Below are 26,071 nucleotides of genomic sequence, written 5' to 3'. Positions count from 1 at the left end.
TAAGGAAATCTCATCTTAACACACAGTGCCAATCAAAAATACTGGCATCTTTTCTTGTGTTACTATTAAAAATAATCAGTCTGACATTGCTAATATAGTATTAAAATGGCGAAATTGTTGGGCCTAAGTAATTTATTGTTAAGACCTGCGGAAAATAATTTCTCATTATATATACCATTTGTTTTATCATCCACAAATATTTTACAGTTTAACAGCATATTTTATGGCAGTATCTAGTATAATCTTTTTCTATTATAAATAAAACAGCTATTGAAGACCTGTGATTTTGTCATCCACCTTTTCTAGAAATGCAAATAGGTTTTCTTGGTTTGTTTGTTTTCTTGGTTTGCATCTCTACCAAATAGTTTTTTTTTTTATCCTTTGGACACGCATATATATAATAGCAAAGCTGGTCCCACATACAATAGTTGTATTTCCAATGTAGTTTACATTTTGAAGTTGTATTTCCAAGATAGTATAGCCATACTGGTTGAGTATTTTGTTTTGATAATTAGCGTGCTTGTGAATGAAATCATGCATACATCATTTTGTATAAAATATAATGTAACCGACTGTGGGAAACGGCTCTGGGTGAGATTATGTATTGACAAGACCCGTTGAACTCATCGTTAGGCACGTGTATATAGAGCTGTTATGGTTAGTTTGGAGGAGACTGTTCAATAATGAATGAGGCTCTGTATAGTATCATATAGGGGAAGGGGAAGCCATTACGATTATATAGCACTGGGAAGGGGGTCAGGATAAGGATTTGGGACGGGACGGGGGGAAGGAATGGGAGCTAATCGGAGAAGTATTGACTTGCTGCATTGAAACATGGGATAAATATACAGAAAAAGTGTAAGGACATGAAAATAGTTGGAACACTACTGCTTTTTGGAAACGTTATTTTTACTGTCACCTGGTTATAACCAAGGACATAGATAAGTTTCCCTGTAAGCACCCAAGAGGAAACTGCTATTGGTAAACCCCTTCTGTGGAATTTAACAAAAATAAGTGTCTTACTAAAATATATGTTAATAAGTTGCAAAAACTATTATCCATGCAGATAATAAATAGCCTTGTACTACCATAACTTTACCTACTGTACTGTTATAACATCCGTGTAACGATCACAAATTTGAGGTCAATTAATAGTCCATAACTAGTTCACAAAAGTGTAAAATTACTATAGGCTGTGTGTAGACCACGGGACGAGTTCCTGAATCCATTATTTATGAATCTCGAATGCTTTTATCCGCTGTTTTGATTGATAATATACTGATTAAAGTAAATCAGTATATTACTTATTATATTCAATTATAATATATTGATTAAAGTAACTAACGGAATGTAAAACATTGGAGCGTAAACTAGCGCAGCACCAGGATGGTCGTTAAGCATTGTGACGTCACCAATGACGCTGTTGGGCACGATGGTCAGGAGCGGACGGCCGCCGCCGCCTCAGTCTTGGGCTGACAGCCAGCAGAGGTAGTTCCTTGGGAGGTGTCCGGCCGCCGCCGCCGCCTCAGTCTTGGGCTGACAGCCAGCAGAGGTAGTTCCTTGGGCGGTGTCCGGCCGCCGCCGCCGCCTCAGTCTTGGGCTGACAGCCAGCAGAGGTAGTTCCTTGGGCGGTGTCCGGCCGCCGCCGCCGCCTCAGTCTTGGGCTGACAGCCAGCAGAGGTAGTTCCTTGGGCGGTGTCCGGCCGCCGCCGCCGCCGCCTCGGTCTTGGGCTGACAGCCAGCAGAGGTAGTTCCTTGGGCGGTGTCCTGCTTCTTGCTTCTATTGCAGCTACACCGGTCATCAGGTAAGGTAACCATGGACTTTATTGCTCAATGTATTAACTCGTGTACGGTGTTAGGTGTCGATATTTAATTATAGTGTGACCTGCGGCCAGATTCACGAAAGCACTTACGCAAACACTTACGACCGTGTACATCTTTCCTTAATCTTTGACGGCTTTGGTTACATTTATTAAACAGTTTACAAGCATGAAAACTTCCCATTCAACTGTTATAAACAGCCTCCTGGTGCTTCCGAGCTCATTAACTGTTAAATAATTGTAAACAAAGCCGCCAAAGATTGAGAAGATGTACAGGTTCGTAAGTGTTTGCGTAACTGTTTCGTGAATCTAGACCCTGGTTGTTGGTGTAACGTAATGTGGGCTCTGTTTAGAGCCCACTTTATGACTTTATAGGGACAGTGATATTTGGGTGGCGTGTGAAAGAATTGGTAAGTTATTTACAGGGAAACCTAATTGACGTATCCTAACAATAGTATTAATAATTAGCTTCGTTTAAGACTTAGCCGTACAGCATTAAGTGGCTGGTCCACAATTTTTCTTTATTTTTTTTCTTTAAATCTGCATTAGAGCAAAAATAATCTAATATCTGGGCAGTACGTAAGGGGTAAGTACGTGGCCCGTTTAAGATGCAATAATTATTAGTAATGAGTAAAGGATAAAAATTACTGTAGAATTTTGGGATTTGTAGCTAAAAATCTTAGAGCCAGCTGTCATATTTAAATTTTTAAATGGCTTGTAGGTACTGTAATGTACAGCTTATTCCTGTGGCGTAGCGTCGGTAGTGGTAGTTAGAGGCAGTTTATGGGTATCTACTGTGGCTTAACACTTTAATGCGCGCGCACCCTGTTCATAGCCTGATGTTCATTGCATAGCGCGTACTGTTCATAGCGCTCATGATTTCGTGTTCTGAGGGCATTTTCACAGAACTATGCTGCTTCGATGACTTGCTGATTTTTAAACTTGATGGTATTAAACCCACTTTTTTATTTAACAGGCGGGTGTGGATTTCTGTAGTGTAATTCAAGGAACAAATTTTATCTGAATTACTTCGGTTACGACCGGGTATCTGGTGAGTTATGCAGGTTTGAATTTGTCTTTTATCTGTAGTGTATTGCAGCGGGTAAAAAAAATTTCTGGTGGTTCTAATAGTTTGTGGTAAGGTAGAACTTAACTGAATTATTTTGGTATATTAAATCTCGGCCCTCCCCCCCCCCCCCCCCCACTACTTGGGCAATTTTCCTAGTTCATGTGGTTTCTTCAGTAGTGCGAAAATTGTATGTAAAGCTTTCAGTAAAGTTTATATTCAGTGAAGCCGTAATTAGTAAAGGTAGACATTTGCGTGTCACGGATTACATGGTCTTCCGTGACAGTCAATTTTGTTAGTAGTTAAGTGTTGGCATGTCGCTAATTTACGGGGTACTAGTGGGCATGCCACGTCTTGTGGGGTCGTAATGTTCATCAGTCATGGTATCGGTAATCACTAGTATGCGTGGTGATGTTTGGAATGGCAACTTAAAAGCTATTAGGACGAATGTATATATTAAACAAACCAAGAATTTGGTAGTTAAATTTATTGCAAAAGGTTTGGTACTAAAATTAGTACCCTTGTGTTGGTGCCTTTTATATCCAAAAGATTACAAAGAGGTATACAATGTTAGAGAAATTATTTGTTGAACGAAAACAACCTTGTCTGTTTTCATAAATTTATTTGATTTTGAAACATTGTAATGGTATAAATAACAATGTTGTATTTCTAGGATCCGGCTTGACAATGGCAGTCTTCACGCTTAAGAAATAACTTGAAGTGAACGGAGGACTAGTCAGAAGGGGAACGCAACTGGTTCTGACGTGACATAGCTGCAAGTCTCGACAGAGGTGGTTGGACGGTGTGCAACACGGGGCGCCTGTCAACGTTGCTGGAATATCTGAAAGAAAAGGCAAGTTGTTAACGTTCAGTTAATATTTATAATTAGCAGGAAAGTGTTGGAAAAGATATTCATCAGAGTTATAGAAAGAACATCTGTGGGACATTAGAAACATTTGGTATTAACTAGTCATGAGACTTGGGTTTAGGAGGAAGTAAAAATGTCGGTTAAAATATAGAAATTGGAGTAAGACTAGTCTAATTAGCGGGGAAATATCAGATAAGCTTTGAAGCGGCATGATTCAAAGATTGTGTAAAGGATGAACGGTATAGTGTTCATGACATTGTAGTTGGGAGGACCTAATAGTGATAAGTGGAAAATAGTCTTGGGCAGTATGGGTAGTTAACGGGGGAGGGGGGGATGACAAACGGTGTTGCTTCTACACCACTAGACTTTGCCACTAGGATTATTGAACGTAGAGTTTGCAAGAATACTACGGTTTCTTACTGTTTAGTGTATGTTAGGAAGAATGAAGGAACTTACATATTCTTCAGTTGACTATAACGGTAAGTTTTAAGTTTTAATGTCAAATGGTCTAAATTGGTATTAGATAAAATATTGTTGACGGGCCATTTTGTTAGTGAAAACGTGTAAAAGTAATATTAAGGGAGGAAACTTAGACTAAACTAACGATAACTTTCAGAACATCGTAGATTGTGGTAGAATGGTTAGAAAATAGTTTGTAGTAGGAAATAGTTTGGCGTGTAGTGTGGTTACTCTAGCTTGAGTGTTGGAAGGGTAAGTAGAGAAACGTGAATATTGAAATGAAAACATTTTTTTCTTTACAGACGCGGTATAGAAAATGGATGAAGACTGGGAGCCGGTCGGCCGAGCGGACAGCACTTGGGACTTGTGATCCTGTGGTCCTGGGTTCTATCCCAGGCGTCGGCGAGAAACATTGGGCAGAGTTTTTCACCCTATGCCCCTGTTACCTAGCAGTAAAATAGGTACCTGGGTGTTAGTCAGCTGTCACGGGCTGCTTCCTGGGGGTGGAGGCCTGGTCGCGGACCGGGCCGCGGGGACACTAAAGGACCCCGAAATCATCCCAAGATAACGGGTGGCTGTAGCAGTAGAAAGGCCGGTGAAGCATGGATTGAAAAATTGGGAAGCAAGCTGCAAAGTGGAAATTGTAAATCTGTGTATAGAATACTTTGAAAATGTTCTTGGAACTATAGAATCTGTTCCCTCTGTTTAATATCTGGTGTATGGCGTTATACCTATTTGGCTAGTTTCCTAAATTAACAATGTGAGTTCGATAAATGTTGTTCGTATTGGAATAAATATCCCTAAATTATAGACGTTAATGTTTACAGCTGTTTGTATATTTAACGGCTGGCTATGCTGTTATTCCTACAATGCCATGTTTATTGTTGTAACAATGTCTAGGCCCAGCGCATGTGACGTAAAGTGGCTAGAATTTGAAAGGTTTGTTAATAAAGTGTTCATATTGGATAAGTGTGTGAACTGCATGTCCCAAATGGCTTTAGTCCTCTTGATGTAAAAGTTTGACAGTAACACTTCGTGGTTAATGTTAAAATGGTTGTTCCCGAGGGTTGCAGACACCACGACACAACACAAGCGATGACATTTCACTACATACGAAGATAGCACAAAATTCACAAGAAATTTGCACGATAACACAAGAAATTTTGGAAAAATAAAAAGACAGACGACGACAAGCGACGACACAACACAAGCGACGACATTTCACTAAGACAAAGATAGCTAAAAATTCACAATAAATTTACGATAACACAAGAAATTTTGGAAAAACAAAACGACAGACGGCGACAAGCGACATTACAAGCGACGACATTTCACTATATACGACAAAGATATCGTGCAAATTTCTTGTGAATTTTGAGCTATCTTTGTCGTATATAGTGAAATGTCGTCGCTTGTGTTGTCGCTTGTCTGTCGTTTTGTTTTTCCGAAATTTCTTGTTATCGTGCAAATTTCTTTCGAATTTTGTGCTATCTTTGTCGTATTTAGTGAAATGTCGTCGCTTGTTTTATTTTTCCAAAATTTCTTGTTTTGGTGCAAATTTCTTGTGAATTTTCTTTTATCTTCGTCGTATGTAGACATGTCGTCGTTTGTCGTGTTGTCGTCGTGTTGTCGTCGTTTGTCGTGTTGTCGTCGTTTGTCGTGTTGTCGTCGTCTGTCGTTTTATTTTTCCAAAATGTGTTAGCTCAAAATTCACAAGAAATTTGCACGATAACACATTTTGGAAAAATAAAACGACAGACGACGACAACACGACGACATGTCTACATACGACGAAGATAAAAGAAAATTCACAAGAAATTTGCACCAAAACAAGAAATTTTGGAAAAACAAAACTACAGACAAGCGACATTTCACTATATACGACAAAGATAGCTCAAAATTCACAAGAAATTTGCACGATATCTTTGTCGTATATAGTGAAATGTCGTCGCTTGTGTTGTGTCGTCGCTTGTCGTCGTCTGTCGTGTTGTGTCGTCGTCTGTCTTTTTATTTTTCCAAAATTTCTTGTGTTTTGGTGCAAATTTCTTGTGAATTTTGTGCTATCTTCGTCGTATGTAGTGACATGTCGTCGCTTGTCGTGTTGTGTCGTCGTTTGTCGTGTTGTGTCGTCGTTTGTCGTGTTGTGTCGTCGTGTAGTTTTATTTTTCCAAAATTTATCGTGCAAATTTCTTGTTAATTTTTAGCTATCTTTGTCGTATATAGTGAAATGTCGTCGCTTGTCGTGTTGTGTCGTCGCCTGTCGTCGTTTGTCGTTTTATTTTTCCAAAATTTCTTGTTATCGTGCAAATTTCTTGTGAATTTTGAGCTAACACATTTTGGAAAAATAAAGACAGACACGACGACACAACACAAGCGACGACATTTCACTACATACGACAAAGATAGCTACAAATTCACAATTTGCACGATAACACAAATTTTGGAAAAATAAAACGACAGACGACGACACAACACGACAAGCGACGACGACACAACACAAGCGACGACGACACAACACGACAAGCGACGACGACACAACACGACAAGCGACGACATTTCACTACGCACGACGAAGATAGCACAAAATTCACAAGAAATTTGCACGATAACACAAGAAATTTTGGAAAAATAAAACGATAGACGACGACACAACACGACAAACGACGACACAACACGACAGGCGACGACACAACACGACAAGCGACGACATTTCACTATATACGACAAAGATAGCTAAAAATTCACAAGAAATTTGCACGATAACACAAGAAATTTTGGAAAAATAAAACGACAGACGACGACACAACACGACAAACGACGACACAACACGACAAACGACGACACAACACGACAAACGACGACACAACACGACAAGCGACGACATGTCACTACATACGAAGATAAAACAAAATTCACAAGAAATTTGCACCAAAACAAGAAATTTTGGAAAAATAAAACGACACAACACGACAAGCGACGACAGACGACGACACAACACGACAAGCGACGACATTTCACTATATACGACAAAGATAGCTAAAAATTCACAAGAAATTTGCACGATAACACAAGAAATTTTGGAAAAATAAAACGACAAACGACGACACAACACGACAAACGACGACACAACACGACAAGCGACGACATGTCACTACATACGACGAAGATAAAACAAAATTCACAAGAAATTTGCACCAAAACAAGAAATTTTGGAAAAATAAAACGACACAACACGACAAGCGACGACAGACGACGACACAACACGACAAGCGACGACATTTCACTAAATACGACGAAGATAGCACAAAATTCAAAAGACATTTGCACGATAACACAAGAAATTTTGGAAAAATAAAACGACAGACGACGACACAACACGACAGACGACGACACAACACGACAAGCGACGACATTTCACTAAATACGACGAAGATGGCACAAAATTCAAAAGACATTTGCACGATAACACAAGAAATTTTGGAAAAATAAAACGACAGACGACGACACAACACGACAAACGACGACACAACACGACAGGCGACGACACAACACGACAAGCGACGACATTTCACTATATACGACAAAGATAGCTAAAAATTCACAAGAAATTTGCACGATAACACAAATTTTGGAAAAATAAAACGACAGACGACGACACAACACGACAGGCGACGACACAACACGACAGGCGACGACACAACACGACAAGCGACGACATTTCACTATATACGACAAAGATAGCTAAAAATTCACAAGAAATTTGCACGATAACACAAGAAATTTTGGAAAAATAAAACGACAGACTACGACACAACACGACAGGCGACGACACAACACGACAAACGACGACACAACACGACAAACGACGACACAACACGACAAGCGACGACATGTCACTACATACGAAGATAAAACAAAATTCACAAGAAATTTGCACCAAAACAAGAAATTTTGGAAAAATAAAACGACACAACACGACAAGCGACGACAGACGACGACACAACACGACAAGCGACGACATTTCACTATATACGACAAAGATAGCTAAAAATTCACAAGAAATTTGCACGATAACACAAGAAATTTTGGAAAAATAAAACGACAAACGACGACACAACACGACAAACGACGACACAACACGACAAGCGACGACATGTCACTACATACGACGAAGATAAAACAAAATTCACAAGAAATTTGCACCAAAACAAGAAATTTTGGAAAAATAACACGACACAACACGACAAGCGACGACAGACGACGACACAACACGACAAGCGACGACATTTCACTAAATACGACGAAGATAGCACAAAATTCAAAAGACATTTGCACGATAACACAAGAAATTTTGGAAAAATAAAACGACAGACGACGACACAACACGACAGACGACGACACAACACGACAAGCGACGACATTTCACTAAATACGACGAAGATAGCACAAAATTCAAAAGACATTTGCACGATAACACAAGAAATTTTGGAAAAATAAAACTACAGACGACGACACAACACGACAAGCGACGACATTTCACTACATACGACGAATGTCGTCGCTTGTCGTGTTGTGTCGTCGTCTGTCGTTTTATTTTTCCAAAATTTCTTATCGTGCAAATTTCTTGTGAATTTTGTTTTATCTTCGTCGTGCGTAGTGAAATGTCGTCGCTTATCGTGTTGTGTCGTCGTTTGTCGTTGTGTGTCGTCGTTTGTCGTTTTATTTTTCCAAAATTTCTTGTGTTATCGTGCAAATTTCTTGTGAATTTTGAGCTATCTCTGTCGTATATAGTGAAATGTCGTCGCTTGTGTTGTGTCGTCGTAGTTTGTCGTGTCGTTTTATTTTTCCAAAATTTCTTGTGTTTTGGTTCAACTTTCTTGCTAATTTTGTTTTATCTTCGTCGTACGTAGTGAAATGTCGTCGCTTGTGTTGTGTCGTCGTTTGTCGTGTTGTGTAGTCATTTGTCGTTTTGTTTTTCCAAAAAATGTGTGTTTTGATGCAAATTTCTTGAAATTTGTGCCATCATCGTCGTATATAGTGAAATATCGTCGCTTGTGTTGTGTCGTCGTCTGTCGTTTTATTTTCCCAAAATGTGTTAGCTCAAAATTCACAAGAAATTTGCACGATAACACTTTGGAAAAATAAAACGACAGACGACGACAACACGACAAGCGACGACATTTCACTACATACGACGAAGATAAAACAAAATTAGCAAGAAAGTTGAACCAAAACGAGAAATTTTCGTAAAATAAAACGACAAAACGACAAACACAAGCGACGACATTTCACTATATACGACGAAGATAGCACAAAATTCACAAGAAATTTGCACGATAACAAGAAATTTTGGAAAAACAAAACTACAGACAAGCGACGACATTTCACTATATACGACAAAGATAGCTCATAATTCACAAGAAATTTGCAAGATATCTTTGTCGTATATAGTGAAATGTCGTCGCTTGTGTTGTGTCGTCGCTTGTCGTCGTCTGTCGTGTTGTGTCGTCGTCTGTCGTTTTGTTTTTCCAAAATTTCTTGTGTTATCGTGCAAATTTTGTGAATTTTGTGCTATCTTCGTATGTAGTGAAATGTCGTCGCTTGTGTTGTGTCGTCGTCTGTCTTTTTCCAAAAATTTAGTGTATTGATGCAAATTTGTGAATTTTGTTTTAACTTCGTCGTATGTAGTGAAATGTCATCGCTTGTGTTGTGTCGTGGTGTCTGCAACCCTCGGGAACAACCATTTTAACATTAACCACGAAGTGTTACTGTCAAACTTTTACATCAAGAGGACTAAAGCCATTTGGGACATGCAGTTCACACACTTATCCAATATGAACACTTTATTAACAAACCTTTCAAATTCTAGCCACTTTACGTCACATGCGCTGGGCCTAGACATTGTTACAACAATAAACATGGCATTGTAGGAATAACAGCATAGCCAGCCGTTAAATATACAAACAGCTGTAAACATTAACGTCTATAATTTAGGGATATTTATTTCTGATCAGGGGAAGGAAGACACCAAGCCTTGGGGGCGTAATTTTATTGACATGATAAATAATTCTGCAGAAGTAAAACAGGCTTTTAAATAGGACTTAACAAATGTATAACATAGCCGTGGCTAACGCAAAGTACACGAAACATCTTAAATTGTACACCCGTAGTAAAACGTAATCTTATAGCCTAGTAAACTCTGCAGAAACCTAATGTCCTAATGTCTAGAATTAGCAGTGAGGCGAATGTAACAAATCTAATACTAAGTATAACAGGACACCAAAGTGAACAACATAACATAAGGGAAACCCTAGCTGGAGAATAATCAGGCGGCAGAAAACATAGTGACTGGGGAAGCCTGATATGTATTTGGAGAAGAAAATAACCCCAGGCCAGAGGCCGAGCCGCCAAGGAAGGAATTACCTGATAAGGTAGGGCTTACTAGTAGAATGTCTGTAAAGTCAAAGTAGTAGCTGCGGACAGCGGAACACTTGGGGACGGGCGCTGCACCCCCACCCCGCAGGCCAGCAGGCCGGACCCCCCCCCCCCCCCGAAGGGCGAGTGCCCGCTGGCCGCGAGGGAAACCTCAGGGAGGCAGAGCAACTACGCTACAAAACTAGGAAGGAAGGAAGGACAAACTGGAGGAGCTCGCACATCGCCTCGACTTATGCCCCCTGGCCTTGGCCCGTGGGCGACGGTCGGTGAAGGTGGGGGGCAGGGGCGGCTGTAGCAGCCGCGGCAGGGTCTGCCTCGGTGGTTCCCATGCCCTGAAGGCTTGTGACATGAGAGGGCCCCCGAGCCTGCGCGATGGGCGCCTGCAGCGTCGTCCAATCGTCGGCCGAAAAAGGTGGAGGCTGCGACCCTGTGCCACCCGCCGCTTTGCCGGCAGTGGCCTCTGGGAAGTGTGGTCGCCGTGCACATCAGAGCCGCCCGAGGAGGCCCCCGAGGGGGGGGGAGGCGAAGCGAAGGTCGGCTGCGTCCTCACCCCACTGCGCTGTTGTCCTCACGCGACGTCGCCCGAGCCCTCTTCCGTGTTGCAGTTGCTGCGTGATCCGGCTTCTCGCTACTGCGGAAAATGAAAAAGTAAGCATCGACAGGTCTAACGGGGAAAAACAGGCAGGGAGGCCCAGCTGCCGCACCGGCAACCGTCACATACACAAGTAGACAAAAGCAAGGTAAAGTTAAGTGTCCATAGTGATTGAGAATACCGGACATAGCCAATGCTATCGTAATAAAACCAATGTAATAAACTGAGCAGTTAAAATAGATTAAGAGTAATATTCATGTATAGATTGAACAGTAATATTCATGGTATAGTTTGGTTATAATAAGACCGTATTACTCATTGTATAGTTTGTTTATATTAAGACAGTATTAATCGTGGTATAGTATAGAAGAATTCAAACAATAATCTCAAAAGTAAAAACAAAATTAATTGAGTATCCCACTAGAAATGTACACTGCTTTAACACTGCAACAGTGTTATTAAGTAAATACCGGGCATAACTGGAGCTGGACTATGTAACAAATTAATCTTAGAAACTTAAATAATATAAATAACATAGCGAGGCCAAAACAGTAAGAAAGGCATAAGGCGTAAGCAGTGCTAGAAACAATAAATAGCGGAGTAAATACAAGACAAACTGAAACTGAACAAGTAAATAGCTTAAGACCGTATTATAATATACTTTTATTTAAGCTGAACAAATAAAAGATATAATATACTTGTATTTAAGCTGAACAAATAAAAGAGTAAACAGTGATAATCATGGATAATATGGGTAGATTAAAGCAGGACTATACAAGGTATAGGATGGTTAGGTTGAACAGTAATATATGCATGGTATAGTTTGGATAGATTAAAATTGTAAAGTTCATGGGATAGATTGGTTAATTAAACAGTACTTATTCATGGAATAGATGGTCTAGAGTAAACCAATAATAGTCTCAAAAGTGAAAACAAAATTATTTACATATCCCACGGTAATGGACACCGCCTTAACGCTGCAACAGGAATAGTAAGTAAATACAAGGCATAACTGAAAGCTGAACAAAGTAATACAATAATTTAGGGAACTTAAATAAATGATAACATGGCGTAGCTCACCCAAACCGACAGACCGCTCTACGGCATGCGCCTACCCTGGAGGAGTAGAACAGAACAGTGAGAACGGGAGGGGAATTCTATTTCTATTATTATATTCTAATAATAGAATAAGACCGTAATATAATGTACTTGCATATAAGCTGAACAAATAAAAGAAAGTGGTAATCATGGGAAGATTTGGTAGCTTAAAGCAGGATTAATCAAGGGATAAGATGGTAGGATAAACAGTAATGTGCATGGTATGGTTTGGATAGCGTAAAACTGTAATGTTCAAGGGATGGAATGGTTATTAAAACAGTATTAATCAAGGGAGAATGGCTAGCCTAGCAATATTATTCTCAAAAGTGAAACAAAATTAGTTGAGTATCCCACAGCAATGGACACTGCATTAACGCTGCTAGAGGAATAGTAAGTAAATACAAGGCATAACTAAGCTGAACAATGCAATAATTAATTTAGAAACTTAAATAAAAGATAATAACATAACATAGCCCACCCAAGCGGACAGACCGCCCGACGGCATGCGCTGGAGGACAGGACAGTGAAACAGGAGGGAACGTGTACGTGCAGGAACAACAGGCGGCTACACCGAGTGGACGAGACGTCAAGGTACAAACGGGCCGGTCTACCCCGACCAGGCCAAACGGCTGGGGCGAACATAACGTGGGACACCGGGGCCAGCAAACACCTGGGGACGAACAAACCGGGATACACCGGCCAGCCCAGACGACTGGGTACGAACAGATCGGGCTACACCGGCCAGACTGAACATCCGTGTACGAACAAGCCGGGCTCCACCGGCCAGACAAAACGTCTGACGAGCAAGCAGGGCTGCGCCAGCCAGACAAACAGCTGAGACGAACAAGCTGGGCTACACCAGCCAGGCAAACGACTGGGACAAACAAGCTGAGCTACACCGACCGGACAAACAACTGGGACGAACACTCTGGGCTTCAACAGCCAGACAAACGACTGGGAAGAACAAGCTGGGTTACACCAGTCAGGCAAACAACTGGGACGAACAGACTGGCTTCAACAGCCAGACGAACGACTGGGACGAACAAGCAGGCTAAACCAGCCAGACAAACGTCTGGGACGAACGAACTGGGCTACACCCGCCAGACAAACGTCTGGGCGAACGAGCTGGGCTACACCAGCCAGACAAACGTCTGGGCGAACGAGCTGGGCTACACCAGCCAGACAAACGTCTGGGACGAACGAGCTGGGCTACACCAGCCAGACAAACGTCTGGGACGAACGAGCTGGGCTACACCAGCCAGACAAACGTCTGGGACGAACGAGCTGGGCTACACCAGCCAGACAACAACTGGGACGAACAAGCTGGGCTACACCAAGCGGCCAAACGTCTAGGGACGAACAGGCTGGGCTACACCAGCCAGACAGACGTCTAGTACGAACAAGCTGGGCTACACCAGCCAGACAAACGTCTAGGGACGAACACGCTGGGCAACACCAGCCAGACAAACTTCTAGGACAAACAGGCTGGGCTACACCAGCCAGACAAACTACAGGGACAAACAGGCTGTGCTACACCAGCCAGACTAACGTCTAGGAACGAACAGGCTGATCTACCCCAGCCAGGCAAAACGCCTAGATACGGACAAAACGAGCAACACCGGACGGACAAACAACTGGGACGAACAAGCAGGGCATCACCGTCCAGACAAACATCAGAAGAACATGCCGGACGACACCGGCTGACGCAAGTCAGCCAATAACAAGAAAGTGTTGGGCCTACCCACCGGGGCACTGCCGCCACAAGGGCGTCTCCTGCCCGAGGGCGAGAAGGGAGAAGGACAGGAAGGAAGCGAACACAGCCCAAGGCAAGCGCTCCTGGAGCTCCATGCCACGTGGGTGATGCCGTCCTTGGCATGGGCCCCTAGGGTCGGGCCCTAGGGACAAAGACAACTAAAAACCCGGCCAGGAGGCGTCGCCACCAGGGTGACGCCAGGACGCTCGCAGGGAGCCTGGCCGGTCACGCACGTCCAAGCGCATCACGAACCCTGGCCCCTAGGGCCAGCCAAGAGGGCGCAACAAACCAGGTTCCGGGGAAAACGCCTGGGACGGGGAAGGAAACTAAGGGCATCCTTGGGGAGAGTGCTTCACCGAGCTCCAAGCCACGTGGGCGCCGCCTACCGGGCTTGGGCCCCAGGGCTCAGAACCCCGGGAACCGCCGCGTGGCGTCGCCACAGAGGGCGATGCCAGACCACAGAAGGAGCCTGGCCGCGCGGGCGAAACATGGCCCCTAGGGCAAGCCTAGGGGCACAGCAAACCGGGGAGGGCACACCTGGGACGAATGGTCCACCGAGCACGCAATAGGGCCGGACCACCGAAACCAGGCCACATGAAGTCGCCGCAGATAACCAGCGCACCAGTCCCGACCTGGAGGAACGCCACAACCCCAGGGAGGCGGAAGGCCCCAGGGAACTAGCTAAGCGGCACGAACGGGCCGCGAGGGACGGCGCAAACACACGCCAGCACTGGGGGTAGTCCTGACTAACTTGTACAGGAAACTCTTACCTTAGGGTTTGCTGGGTAGGGCAGGGGGCCCCTGCGGTACCGGCCTGGGATGTGGAAGGCCCCAAAGGATCGGAGAATATCAGTTGTGGGACCATAGTAGCGGAGAGGGAGCCCGATTGCTTGAGAAATCCCGTGTACACAGTAAACAAAACGTAGAAGTGGTAAGGGTACTGGCCCACGTGTCGATGAGGCGTGGTGCTGAGCGTGGAGCCGCTTCGTGAATCTTGGACCTGGTCGGGAGAGGGAGTGAGAGCGGGACCTGACTTCCCGCGCCTTTTATGCCACCCAGGCTGGCCGCACCACGCCTGCTGGACGCGATGCGCAGTTGTCTCTTCCTTCCCCCGTCAGAAACTCCACCGCCTTTCGTCAAAAGGCAGTGGGCCATTTCCAATACGAACAACATTTATCGAACTCACATTGTTAATTTAGGAAACTAGCCAAATAGGTATAACGCCATACACCAGATATTAAACAGAGGGAACAGATTCTATAGTTCCAAAAACATTTTCAAAGTATTCTATACACAGATTTACAATTTCCACTTTGCAGCTTGCTTCCCAATTTTTCAATCCATGCTTCACCGGCCTTCCTACTGCTACAGCCACCCAATGTTTCTCGCCGGCGCCTGGGATAGAACCCCAGGACCACAGGATCACAAGTCCAGCGTGCTGTCCGCTCGGCCGACCGGCTCCCAGTCTTCATCCATTTTCTATACTGCGTCTGTAAAGAAAAAATGTTTGCATTAATTTCAATATTCACGTTTCTCTACTTACCCTTCCAACACTCAAGCTAGAGTAACCACACTACACGCCAAACTATTTCCTACTACATACTATTTTCTAACCATTCTACCACAATCTACGATGTTCTGAAAGTTATCGTTAGTTTAGTCTAAGTTTCCTCCCTTAATATTACTTTTACACGTTTTCACTAACAAAATGGCCCGTCAACAATATTTTATCTAATACCAATTTAGACCATTTGACATTAAAACTTAAAACTTACCGTTATAGTCAACTGAAGAATAAGTTCCTTCATTCTTCCTAACATACACTAAACAGTAAGAAACCGTAGTATTCTTGCAAACTACGTTCAATAATCCTAGTGGCAAAGTCTAGTGGTGTAGAAGCAACACCTTCGTTTGTCATCCCCCCCTCCCCCGTTAACTACCCATACTGCCCAAGACTATTTTCCACTTATCACTATTAGGTCCTCCCAACTACAATGTCATGAACACTATACCGTTCATCCTTTACACAATCTTTGAATCGTGCCGCTTCAAAGCTTATCTGATATTTCCCCGCTAATTAGACTAGTCTTACTCCAATTTCTATATTTTAACATTTTTACTTCCTCCTAAACCGAAGTCTCATGACTAGGACAAGTAAACTAGTTAATACCAAATATTTCTAATGTCCCACAGATGTTCTTTCTATAACTCTGATGAATATCTTTTCCAACACTTTCCTGCTAATTATAAATATTAACTGAACGTTAACAACTTGCCTTTTCTTTCAGATATTCCAGCAACGTTGACAGGCGCCCCGTGTTGAACACCGTCCAACCACCTCTGTCGAGACTTGCAGCTATGTCACGTCAGAACCAGTTGCGTTCCCCTTCTGACTAGTCCTCCGTTCACTTCAAGTTATTTCTTAAGCGTGAAGACTGCCATTGTCAAGCCGGATCCTAGAAATACAACATTAAGTTATTTATACCATTACAATGTTTCATAAAATCAAATTTACGAAAACAGACAAGGTTGTTTTCGTTCAACAAATTATAATTTCTCTAATATTGTATACCTCTTTGTAATCTTTTGGATATAAAAGATACCAACACCAGGGTACAAATTTTAGTACCAAACCTTTTGCAATAAATTTAACTACCAAATTCTTGGTTTGTTTAATATATACTTTCGTCCTAATAGCTTAAGTTGCCATTCCAAACATTACCACGCATACTAGTGATTACCAATACCATGACATGATCATTACGACCCCACAAGACGTGGCATGCCCACTAGTACCCCGTAAATTAGCGACATGCCAACACTTAACTACTAACAAAATTGACTCACGGAAGACCATGTAATCCGCGACACGCAAATGTCTACCTTTACTAATTACGGCTTCACTGAATATAAACTTTACTGAAAGCTTTACATACAATTTTCACACAACAGAAACCACATGAACTAGGAAAATTGCCTAAGTAGTGGGGGGGGGGGAGGGGGAGGAAGGGCCGAGATTTAATACCAAAATAATTCAGTTAAGTTCTACCTTACCACAAACTATTAGAACCACCAGAAATTTTTTTTTACCCGCTGCAATGGACACTACAGATAAGACAAAAATTCAAGCCTGCATAACTCACCAGATACCCGGTCGTAACCGAAGTAATTCAGATAAAATTTGTTCCTTGAATTACACTACAGAAATCCACACCCGCCTGTTAAATAAAAAAGTGGGTTTAATACCATCAAGTTTAAAAACTAGTAAGTCATCGAAGCAGCCTAGTTCTGTGAAAATGCCCTCAGAACACGAAATCATGAGCGCTATGAACAGTACGCGCTATGCAATGAACATCAGGCTATGAACAGGGTGCGCGCGCATTAAAGTGTTAAGCCACAGTAGATACCCATAAACTGCCTCCAACTACCACTACCGACGCTACGCCACAGGAATAAGCTGTACATTACAGTACCTACAAGCCATTTAAAAATTTAAATGATAGCTGGCTCTAAGATTTTTAGCTACAAATCCCAAAATTCTACAGTAATTTTTATCCTTTACTCATTACTAATAATTATTGCATCTTAAACGGGCCACGTACTTACCCCTTACGTACTGCCCAGATATTAGATTATTTTTGCTCTAATGCAGATTTAAAGAAAAAAAATAAAGAAAAATTGTGGACCAGCCACTTAATGCTGTACGGCTAAGTCTTAAACGAAGCTAATTATTAATACTATTGTTAGGATACGTCAATTAGGTTTCCCTGTAAATAACCTACCAATTCTTTCACACGCCACCCAAATATCACTGTCCCTATAAAGTCATAAAGTGGGCTCTAAACAGAGCCCACATTACGTTACACCAACAACCAGGGTCTAGATTCACGAAACAGTTACGCAAACACTTACGAACCTGTACATCTTCTCAATCTTTGGCGGCTTTGTTTACAATTATTAAACAGTTAATGAGCTCGGAAGCACCAGGAGGCTGTTTATAACAGTTGAATGGGAAGTTTTCATGCTTGTAAACTGTTTAATAAATGTAACCAAAGCCGTCAAAGATTAAGGAAAGATGTACACGGTCGTAAGTGTTTGCGTAAGTGCTTTCGTGAATCTGGCCGCAGGTCACACTATAATTAAATATCGACACCTAACACCGTACACGAGTTAATACATTGAGCAATAAAGTCCATGGTTACCTTACCTGATGACCGGTGTAGCTGCAATAGAAGCAAGAAGCAGGACACCGCCCAAGGAACTACCTCTGCTGGCTGTCAGCCCAAGACTGAGGCGGCGGCGGCGGCCGGACACCGCCCAAGGAACTACCTCTGCTGGCTGTCAGCCCAAGACTGAGGCGGCGGCGGCGGCCGGACACCTCCCAAGGAACTACCTCTGCTGGCTGTCAGCCCAAGACTGAGGCGGCGGCGGCGGCCGGACACCGCCCAAGGAACTACCTCTGCTGGCTGTCAGCCCAAGACTGAGGCGGCGGCGGCGGCGGCGGCGGCGGCGGCGGCCGGACACCGCCCAAGGAACTACCTCTGCTGGCTGTCAGCCCAAGACTGAGGCGGCGGCGGCGGCCGGACACCGCCCAAGGAACTACCTCTGCTGGCTGTCAGCCCAAGACTGAGGCGGCGGCGGCCGTCCGCTCCTGACCATCGTGCCCAACAGCGTCATTGGTGACGTCACAATGCTTAACGACCATCCTGGTGCTGCGCTAGTTTACGCTCCAATGTTTTACATTCCGTTAGTTACTTTAATCAATATATTATAATTGAATATAATAAGTAATATACTGATTTACTTTAATCAGTATATTATCAATCAAAACAGCGGATAAAAGCATTCGAGATTCATAAATAATGGATTCAGGAACTCGTCCCGTGGTCTACACACAGCCTATAGTAATTTTACACTTTTGTGAACTAGTTATGGACTATTAATTGACCTCAAGTTTGTGATCGTTACACGGATGTTATAACAGTACAGTAGGTAAAGTTATGGTAGTACAAGGCTATTTATTATCTGCATGGATAATAGTTTTTGCAACTTATTAACATATATTTTAGTAAGACACTTATTTTTGTTAAATTCCACAGAAGGGGTTTACCAATAGCAGTTTCCTCTTGGGTGCTTACAGGGAAACTTATCTATGTCCTCGGTTATAACCAGGTGACAGTAAAAATAACGTTTCCAAAAAGCAGTAGTGTTCCTGCTATTTTCATGTCCTTACACTTTTTCTGTATATTTATCCCATGTTTCAATGCAGCAAGTCAATACTTCTCCGATTAGTTCCCATTCCTTTCCCCCCGTCCCGTCCCAAATCCTTATCCTGCAACCCGTCCTCTTAAAAAGAACGTCACTTTTGGCTGGTATGCGCGATATGGCTAAATTTGGACGTAATTTGAAATGAAATCGACTCACAAAAGTGACGTTCTGTTCCGTTTTCTATTTGAGTCGTCCGCCTTACGCGCAGAGGTTATAAGAGGACACTTTAAATTCACGTTTTTCATAACGTTTTGAAACTTTATGAGAATTTCCTGCCCACCTAACCTATCAGAGGACCCTTAACTTACTGTTGTTGAAAAAAGAAATCCCAAATTTATTTTAATTTTTTTTTCATTTTCAAATTACGTCCAAATTCGGCCATACGGGCAAACGGCCAAAAGCGACGTTCTTTTTAAGAGGACAGGTTGTATCCTGACCCCCTTCCCAGTGCTATATAATCGTAATGGCTTCCCCTTCCCCTATATGATACTATACAGAGCCTCATTCATTATTGAACAGTCTCCTCCAAACTAACCATAACAGCTCTATATACACGTGCCTAACGATGAGTTCAACGGGTCTTGTCAATACATAATCTCACCCAGAGCCGTTTCCCACAGTCGGTTACATTATATTTTATACAAAATGATGTATGCATGATTTCATTCACAAGCACGGTAATTATCAAAACATCAACCCAGATACACTTCAAGATGTCACATGACTAAAGATCACATTCACTCCAAACATCTACCATCTACGGGCTATTCATACCCATGCTACCTCTTGTGGTGGCTTAATCTTCATCAATCAATCAATTCTCTCTTTTATTACAAATTTCCTGTACATACCAGGTTCATGGCATTTTGGACTTCTCCAGGCACATAAGGTTCATAGGTCCCAAGCCTCAAACTTTTCAAATTTTCAGGCATCACAGATTTGTAGCAAAGCTGCTGGCGACCAAGTCTTCCGACATCCCAGGACTCCTGGTTTACTACACTTTCAGCATAGCACGCAGACTCCTGGTATACACTAGGATTCATGCACATCAAACCAGACTTCTGGCCTTTAACACTTACAACCTACCAACATCTACCATCTGGCATAAAGGTCCGTTTGAATCACAATCCTTCCATACAAAGCTTCAAAATATGTTGCTTCTCCTGCATCCAAGTGTCTTGGTATACCATACTCACCCGAGTGTGTGCGTGCAACTTTGCAAAGCCCCTGTATCTGAAGATCCTCCAGATTTTCCTGAAGGTAGCAACTTCATTTCCTTCCAATCCACTGTACCAGGGATATTCATAGTACTGGGCCCACTACAGAAACACATGGTCAGTTCCAACCAGTCTGCTTCCCCACTTCCCCTTCATCAGGTGTTCGTAATACAATATATTAAAATTCACACTTAGGAAAGATTCTTTATTCATATATTTAAATGTACATTAATTTTGTCCTTCACCTTGGCTGCCAAGATACAAGCAGCACTGGATCTGTTTGTGATACATCGTTCAGGTCATATCATGGGGTCTTGGGTTTACAATTAATGCAACACAACAGATTTACTTCAAACTTTGTGGCATTACTGTTGCACTTCTTTACATATACTATTAGCAATTTATATTTATTTGTATTTTTTTGGAGGGGAACAAATGTTTACAAGAAAAGTACTAAACAGTTACATCAACATTAGTTTAAATCCATTAGTTTTCTATAATTATATCAAATATTGCTTGATCTGTCTCACAAAAATAGTGCTAATACTGATTATTAACATTTTCAATAAACATTCCCTGGAAGCTCAGCATCTTGAAGATGAATGGGATAAGATCACAGCATCTTTAAGATGAATGGGATAAGATCACATGGTTTTAAATAATTTTCCTCAGCTATGACACAGGGAAGCTAGTGACAGTATATTTTGTTTATGATAAAGGAATCTTGAGGGATAATTTATTGACTCTTCTTTTATAATAAATTGGACCGCTGTGTAATATTGTCATAACCTTTTGTTAGTATATTTGATTTTACTCTTAAATCAACACGCTTTCATTTTAATGGCGAACTGTTACTCGTTTCCGTTGTCATGGAAAGGAAAATTAAATTCCTAAAGTCTACCTGGGCGGTATGTTACAAATGTTTTTAAAAGCAACATAGGGCACACCTTCTGTAAGGACAACAGCACCAAACTTAGAATAATTACAACTTTTTACTTTCATAATGTACTGTATTACATACTTGAAATTATATAACCAAATATATACAAAAATTGTACACTGATGCATCCTGTTATTTTTTAACCAGATAAGTGTAAAGAACAAATAAAATATTCTTTACTACACCACAATCTGTAAAGGCTACCGATAATTCTCTTTCACGGAAAGAATTTTGGCAGTCTAAATAATATTTCAATCCTGATGTGTCCATACCTTATATACATTATGACATCCTTTTTACACATTAACATAATGACATTTTTAAATATAACTATGAAAGTTGTAAAGTAGACGAGGCATGAAGAGTGTAGCAGAAGTAAAACTGTGATGGAAAATATAGAACCGGCACTGAAACGCCCATATTGGCAGACTGGGAACTGGTAAATCTTGGCTGGTTTTCTGTGCATGAACCTCACACTCATTTTCAGAACAATTTCTAAAACCCTTGCATGTAAATATATTTGAAATTTCCAGGAACGATGCGATAGCAACACGGAAAAAACTTGTATTAGCCGCCGATGGAAACTAGAATTTGAGGATGCTCCATGAAAGGATTCGGTAAGCAATAATAAAAACACAATACCTATACAGTGAAATCCAAAACTTCATCACCTCCCTGTCAAATTCTTAACAGAATCATAGGGGCCTCTGGCCTCCCATGACTCCACAGAACCTACAGCACACCATTTAGAATGAAGTACAGAACTATATATCCAATGGCTTAAATAATATCAGAAGTACTTTCCAAAAAATATAAATACTCTGTATTGGGACTGAGAAAGCATTAAAAACTATACTTTTATATTTTCTGGATTAATTCAAGAATTAGGTAATGGCATTTCAAACTATTAAAAATGGCCAAATGTGACAATAAATATTAAACTATGGGGTCCAATAAACATCCATATTTTACAAACTTTGTGGCAATTTTGTGAAAAATAATTGGACACAGAGACAAGAAATTCTTTTATTATTTAAGAGATTTTCAATATTAGGAATGATGAATGTTATACAAAGATGCAAATTAGGTGCTTTATATAAAAAAGTTCAGAATCCTTAATTCCATAAAATGATAAATCTTCAAAGAATCAGGCACTTTTATATCACTTGCAAGATAATTATATAGAACACTGCCACTGTTGTTCATTTTAAAACAAATCTCATAGACAATGAATATTTTACTGTGTACCATATATCACATAAAAGTGAAATGCACCCTGCACACCCCTGTTCACAAATAACAATTTTGTCCATTAATGGAGATCCTGGCTCATTTGTAACTACCCAAATTTTTGGCATCTGTTTTCTAACAAGGCGTGATAAGTTGACCATTTCTGGTGGATTTTATTTTTGTATCAAGCACACATGTTCTAATAAGTGTTTCCTCTTTCAATGCTCAAGAAGGAAGTTGATAAGCACCTAAAAGGTGCCAGATCAGCAGTGTGTAACAGAGACAGGGCTGCGTGGGAACATTGATCCTCAGAGCAACAACAGGGTATCCCCCAATGGACTTGATAAGGTCAATGGCATAATCTTGAGTGTTATATGTGAGTCAATTACTTTCCAGAATAAGTTTTCTATGTAAATAGATTATGGAGGTTAAGAATAATGCATCATAATACAGGTAAATTATGTAGGTTAATTAATAATATATCATAAATATGGTTAACCAAAAATTCCTTTGTTTTACCTTATGCAAAACTAACAAATTCACTCATGGAATGATAAAAGTGCTACTGAATTTTGTTCTTCCAAAATATAAATTTTTACACAATGAAGAACCTAAATCAAGCACATCATACTAAAGCACCTTGGTGCTACTATTGACCACACTGTCAACATTTATCAATAACACCGCAATTGCTTTGGAAGATGCAACTGCCATTTGTGTGAGTGCACCACACACACACACACACACACACACACACACACACACACACACACACACACACACACACACACAAATTGTAAATTTGTAGACCTCATCCTGGAAACATTCTTGTATCAACATGTTAAACAAGCTACGAGGATGAGGGAAGGGGACGTTCCCTCCATGCTAGATTTGATATTTACCAGGAAGGAGGAAGAGATATTTGACATTCAGTACCTTCCTCCCTTGGGTAAAAGTGACCATGTCTTTTTGGGAATAAAGTATGCAATGCGTTATAAGCTGGAAGAAAATAAGGAGGTTGAAGCAGTTGAAAAACCAGACTTCAGGAGAGGACATTATGGTGACCTTAGAAATTTTTTTAGTGAGTATAATTGGACAGACTTGATGCTAGGCAAGGAAGTGAATGAGATGTATGGCAAGTTTTGTGAAATATATGATAAAGGCACAAAAAAATTTATACCAAAACAGAGATGCAGAACTAGGAAACAGGATTGGTTCAATAGAAATTGCGAGAGGGCTAGAGACCGAAAGACACAAAAATGGAATCAATACAGGAAGAGGCCGAACCCCCAAACATACCAGCGATACAAAGATGCGAGAAACAACTACACGGCAGTGAGGAGAGAGGCAGAAAGAAATTTTGAAAAAGGGATTGCGGACAAATGTAAAACAGAACCAGGTCTATTCTATAAATTCATAAACAACAAATTGCAGGTAAAGGATAATATTCAGAGGTTGAAAATGGGAAATAGATTCACGGAAGATGAAAAGGAAATGTGTGAAACACTAAACGAAAAGTTCCAAAGTGTGTTTGTACAAAATGAAATCTTTAGGGAACCAGATACAATAAGAATTCCAGAGAACAACATAGAACACATAGAGGTGTCTAGAGACGAAGTGGAAAAAATGCTCAAGGAGCTCGGTAAGAACAAAGCAGCTGGCCCAGATGGCGTTTCACCATGGGTTCTGAGAGAATGTGCATCTGAGCTCAGCATTCCACTTCACCTGATCTTTCAGGCATCCCTGTGTACAGGAATCGTAGCAGACGGGTGGAAACAGGCTAACATAGTTCCAATCTACAAAAGTGGCAGCAGGGAAGACCCCCTCAATTATAGACCTGTATCATTGACAAGTGTAATAGTGAAAGTATTGGAAAAACTAATCAAAACTAAATGGGTAGAACACCTAGAGAGAAATGATATAATATCAGACAGACAGTATGGTTTTCGATCTGGAAGATCCTGTGTATCGAATTTACTCAGTTTCTATGATCGAGCCACAGAGATATTACAGGAAAGAGATGGTTGGGTTGACTGCATCTATCTGGACCTAAAAAAGGCTTTCGACAGAGTTCCACATAAGAGGTTGTTCTGGAAACTGGAAAATATTGGAGGGGTGACAGGTAAGCTTCTATCATGGATGAAAAATTTTCTGACTGATAGAAAAATGAGGGCAGTAATCAGAGGCAATGTATCAGAATGGAGAAATGTCACAAGTGGAGTACCACAGGGTTCAGTTCTTGCACCAGTGATGTTTATTGTGTACATAAATGATCTACCAGTTGGTATACAGAATTATATGAACATGTTTGCTGATGATGCTAAGATAATAGGAAGGATAAGAAATTTAGATGACTGTCATGCCCTTCAAGAAGACCTGGACAAAATAAGTATATGGAGCACCACTTGGCAAATGGAATTTAATGTTAATAAATGTCATGTTATGGAATGTGGAATAGGAGAACATAGACCCCACACAACCTATATATTATGTGAGAAATCTTTAAAGAATTCTGATAAAGAAAGAGATCTAGGAGTGGTTCTAGATAGAAAACTATCACCTGAGGACCACATAAAGAATATTGTGCAAGGAGCCTATGCTATGCTTTCTAACTTCAGAATTGCATTTAAATACATGGATGGCGATATACTAAAGAAATTGTTCATGACTTTTGTTAGGCCAAAGCTAGAATATGCAGCTGTTGTGTGGTGCCCATATCTTAAGAAGCACATCAACAAACTGGAAAAGGTGCAAAGACATGCTACTAAGTGGCTCCCAGAACTGAAGGGCAAGAGCTACGAGGAGAGGTTAGAAGCATTAAATATGCCAAAACTAGAAGACAGAAGAAAAAGAGGTGATATGATCACTACATACAAAATAGTTACAGGAATTGATAAAATCGACAGGGAAGACTTCCTGAGACCTGGAATTTCAAGAACAAGAGGTCATAGATTTAAACTAGCTAAACACAGATGCCGAAGAAATATAAGAAAATTCACCTTCGCAAATAGAGTGGTAGACGGTTGGAACAAGTTAAGTGAGAAGGTGGTGGAGGCCAAGACCGTCAGTAGTTTCAAAGCATTATATGACAAAGAGTGCTGGGAAGACGGGACACCACGAGCGTAGCTCTCATCCAGTAACTACACTTAGGTAATTACACTTAGGTAATTACACACACACACACACACACACACACACACACACACACACACACACACACTCAACTCAACTCAACTCAACTCAACTCACTCACTCACTCTCACACTCACACTCACACTCACACACAGTATTTACAACAAATAAAGCAACTATCTTCATATTTCAA

At 41.3% G+C, this 26,071-nt stretch overlaps 2 long non-coding RNA genes across 6 annotated transcripts; one reads left to right on the top strand and one right to left on the bottom strand.

Moving 5' to 3' along the window:
- The first annotated feature begins 1,494 nt into the window (after positions 1-1,494).
- On the top strand, positions 1,495-5,182 carry LOC123768236 (uncharacterized). The gene is made up of 4 exons (XR_006774073.2): positions 1,495-1,805; positions 2,797-2,871; positions 3,560-3,739; positions 4,516-5,182. It is a non-coding gene; the product is annotated as an uncharacterized lncRNA (long non-coding RNA).
- A 4,856-nt stretch (positions 5,183-10,038) lies between these two features.
- LOC123768235 (uncharacterized) lies at positions 10,039-18,729 on the bottom strand. Of its 5 annotated transcripts, none has more exons than XR_011223277.1 (6): positions 18,299-18,729; positions 17,235-17,309; positions 16,368-16,547; positions 14,862-15,581; positions 12,321-12,356; positions 10,039-11,279 (listed from the first exon to the last, which is right to left on the bottom strand). It is a non-coding gene; the product is annotated as an uncharacterized lncRNA (long non-coding RNA). The 5 variants fall into 5 exon arrangements; XR_006774072.2 differs by lacking the exon at positions 12,321-12,356 and having other exon boundaries at positions 18,299-18,548; positions 18,631-18,645; XR_011223276.1 differs by lacking the exon at positions 12,321-12,356 and having other exon boundaries at positions 18,299-18,728.
- Positions 18,730-26,071: the final 7,342 nt, after the last annotated feature.

The sequence above is a fragment of the Procambarus clarkii genome, chromosome 59 (assembly GCF_040958095.1).
Source record: "Procambarus clarkii isolate CNS0578487 chromosome 59, FALCON_Pclarkii_2.0, whole genome shotgun sequence".
Lineage (NCBI taxonomy): Eukaryota > Metazoa > Arthropoda > Malacostraca > Decapoda > Cambaridae > Procambarus > Procambarus clarkii.
Note: the sequence above shows the minus strand (reverse complement) of the source record. Positions and strands in the feature narration are given on the sequence as shown.